General features: G+C 36.6%; 1 long non-coding RNA gene across 1 annotated transcript; it reads right to left on the reverse strand.

Moving 5' to 3' along the window:
* Nucleotides 1–648: 648 nt before the first annotated feature.
* LOC123732905 (uncharacterized) lies at nt 649–2,071 on the reverse strand. Its single transcript, XR_006763482.1, has 3 exons — nt 1,811–2,071; nt 990–1,106; nt 649–709 (listed from the first exon to the last, which is right to left on the reverse strand). It is a non-coding gene; the product is annotated as an uncharacterized lncRNA (long non-coding RNA).
* Nucleotides 2,072–4,141: the final 2,070 nt, after the last annotated feature.

The following is a 4,141-nucleotide window of genomic DNA, read 5'->3' on the forward strand; positions in this document are numbered from 1 at the left end:
TGTGTAAATGTTTTCATAATGCATTACAGACTGGTGTGACTGATTATATTATTATTGGTATTATTGATGGTATTATTAATGTTGTCTCTCTCTCTGTCTCTAAATTAATCAACACAACACATCCCTTCTGCTACTTGATGAGGCCACTAGGTGTTGTGTTAAGGCTGCTACAATATCATTGAGTTACACAGCTACTTTAGCTGTACTTTAGCTACAGCTTTTAAATGTTATAAAACAGCATTTAACATGAGTCAGACAGATCTTACATTTCTCCAGTGTGTCAGCAAGCTCCTTCTGGTTCATTTTCCTCAGGATGTGCAGTGTGATCTTCAGAGCCCCCTCTCTGGCACTGCTCTCCTGCTTCTCATCTTCAGCATCCACCACTTCCTCATCCTGCTTCTGACTCTCAAAGCCTTCTGGGAGTTCAGGATTAAGAATCCTCTTGAACATCTTCAGCTCGTTCTTCACAAATGTCATAATTTTCTCTTCAAGCATCTGAAATAAATCATGTAAATAAGTTAAGCAAGAGAAGAAATGCTTTCTCATTAACACAATAATGAGTAATTGACAGATCAACTTTACTTGAGGAAAACAAAAACAAATGTTCATAACAGGATCACATACACTGAATATAGAGTCCAGGTCTGTTTGATGACTCTGGGAAGACTGACCACTGAGAATCTCTGACTCTGATCTCTCCTGTTGGTTTCTGTGGACAAAACATGAGATTACAGTACACACACACACACACACACACACACACACACACACACACACACACACACACACACACACACACACACACACACACACACACACACACACACACACACACACACACACACACTGTTTTAGGACTATGAAAATGGACTAAAGGATTAGCCTATGGATTATGAAAACAACCAAAAGAAATGTGAAAATGGGAGAGGAGAAATGACTAGAGACAGTGTTGTTTAACTCACTGACCATGACCCATGAGTTCTTCTTACCTTTGTTCAGTAGAAAAGTCTCCCTCTCTAAACTTTATTGGATGACCCATAGACCGGCCACTCTTCATGGACACACAGCTGGGTACAGGGGAGGCTGGTCTCTCCTGCTTGATTGGGCTTCAACACAACAGAGACAAGCATTACGTCTCTCATCTACTCTGATCTCAGATGGGGAAACATAAGAAGAGTTCCAAAACGCAACATATCACTTTACAGAAATGAGCTTTTATTGTTTAAAGAAATTATGTATTCATTATTACATCTCTCACAGACAAGGATTTGTTTAAAATCTATCACTTGATGGTTTCATTTCAGAGAGACAAAAATCATGTTTTTTTTATGCAAAATGCTATATATCTCCCTCACTCTCAAATGTGACCGACCAGCTCAATTTGGTAATTAACTAAATAACTACATATATAGTGGTTTTGGTTTATGTCAGTTTAATTGTTTGTTATGGTAGAAGTTGTTATTTTATGATTGTAAGTGATAAAATTAACTAGTAATTCTCAGTAATTACTACTTTAGTAAGGAATAACACATTTTTTCAGCACTACTGCAGTTGCTAAATAATTCCAATAGATGGGAACATAAGACCACAATGACATTTCAGAATATTAGTTTAGTTTTCTCCTGGATACTCCACCACTCCCCGAGCTTCCTGCAGAACCCCTGCAGTACCTCCGCAGATCCCGGATTTAGAACCCCTGATTTAGCAGATGCTCTTATCCAGAGAGATTTACAGTAACTGCATTCACCTTAAGATAGCTATTTATTTAGGAAATAAACTTAATGAATTATTCATAAAATTGTCATCTTACCTCTTAGCTTTGGTGTCATGTCCCACAGAGAGATGCATTTTATAGGCAGGAACCCCCTCCTCTCTCTACCCAGAGAGATGCATTTTATAGGCAGGGCCCCCCTCCTCTCTCTCCCCAGAGAGATGCATTTTGGAGGCAGGGCCCCCCTCCTCTCTCTCCCCAGAGAGATGCATTTTAGAGGCAGGGCCCCCCTCCTCTCTCTCCCCAGAGAGATGCATTTTAGAGGCAGGGCCCCCCTCTTCTCTCTCCCCAGAGAGATGCATTTTAGAGGCAGGGCCCCCCTCCTTCCTCTCCCCAGAGAGACTCATTTTAGAGACAGGACCCTAAACAGAGATCCAGCATGTTGGTTGTGGTTAACACAGTGACAACTAAACAGAGATCCAGCATGTTGGTTGTGATTAACACAGTGACAACTAAACAGAGATCCAGCATGTTGGTTGTGGTTAACACAGTGACAACTAAACAGAGATCCAGCATGTTGGTTGTGGTTAACACAGTGACAACTAAACAGAGATCCAGCATATTGGTTGTGGTTAACACAGTGACAACTAGTTCTTGACTGTCAATTGTTCTCATGTCTTCATTATCTCTTTGAGAAATAAAACATTTACTAACAGACACATAGAAACAGTCAGGTATTTTAATGCGTCACATTAACATGTAGTTGTGACATTTTATCTCCATGGTAACTGTCAATAATAATAATAAGTCACTGTTTGTTAAGGTAGTTATAGACAGAACAACAACAATAACAATAATAACAATAACAATAATAATAATAATAATAATAAGTCACTGTTTGTTAAGGTAGTTATAGACAGTACAGCAACAATAATAATAATAATAATAATAATAATAAGTCACTGTTTGTTAAGGTAGTTATAGACAGTACAGCAACAATAATAATAATAATAATAATAATAATAAGTCACTGTTTGTTAAGGTAGTTATAGACAGTACAGCAACAATAATAATAATAATAATAATAATAATAAGTCACTGTTTGTTAAGGTAGTTATAGACAGTACAGCAACAATAATAATAATAATAATAATAATAATAAGTCACTGTTTGTTAAGGTAGTTATAGACAGAACAACAACAATAACAATAACAATAATAACAATAACAATAACAATAATAATAATAATAATAATTGACTGTTTGTTAAGGTAGTTATAGACAGTACAGCAACAAAAATAATAATAATAATAATAATAATAATAATAAGTCTCTGTTTGTTAAGGTAGTTATAGACAGTACAGCAACAACAATAATAATAATAATAATAAAAATAATAATAATAAGTCTCTGTTTGTTAAGGTAGTTATAGACAGTACAGCAACACAAGGCCATGTCTCACACATATTTGTATTCACTAACAGTAGACTATTTATTATCTTTCAATTTGTTCTTTTCTAAATGTATCTGAGAATATAGACAGAAGCGCTAAAACGAACATGATTGATCCGAGGAGGAAATTGTTGATCCATTCAGAAAGGTTTTTTTGCATCAAGTGAGAGATGTTATATTATGTAAAGTAGACTAGGTTATAATGTATAATAGCAGTTTGTTAGTGATATGCAGATCAAGGTCTATAGCTCGGCTATAGCCTACATATCATAGATGACCAGTCTAAACCTGTTCAGATCAACATAATGTTATAGTCCTACCAGTAGCAGGACAGAGAATGTACTGTATATAACCTACATATCATAGATGACCAGTTTAAACCTGTTCAGATCAACATAATGTTATAGTCCTACCAGTAGCAGGAAAGAGAATGTACTGCATATAACCTACATATCATAGATGACCAGTCTAAACCTGTTCAGATCAACATAATGTTATAGTCCTACCAGTAGCAGGACAGAGAATGTACTGTATATAACCTACATATCATAGATGACCAGCCTAAACCTGTTTAGATCAACATAATGTTATAGTCCTACCAGTAGCAGGACAGAGAATGTACTGTATATAACCTACATATCATAGATGACCAGTCTAAACCTGTTCAGATCAGTTCACAGAGACCATCAGGTTTGTCGGCATGATAAGTGATCATAGCCTTATAATAGTTTGTAGGTAGTCTCGACCAACAGTACGAGAGTCTGCCCGTCTTTCCTACATACCAACACATTTATTCAATGTTACCGAGAAATATGTGCCACAGTTTCAACAGCCATTTTTGTAACTGCGTAGACAACACACTTACTTTCACGTTCATATGAGGAAATCACAAAACTTCTGACAGTCACTGGTGCAGCCGCCTGTTTTCTTGCAGATGAAGTAGCTTTCACAGGCAACTCATTCAACCAGCCTAAACAAC

This window comes from Salmo salar, unplaced genomic scaffold (genome assembly GCF_905237065.1).
Source record: "Salmo salar unplaced genomic scaffold, Ssal_v3.1, whole genome shotgun sequence".
NCBI lineage: Eukaryota > Metazoa > Chordata > Actinopteri > Salmoniformes > Salmonidae > Salmo > Salmo salar.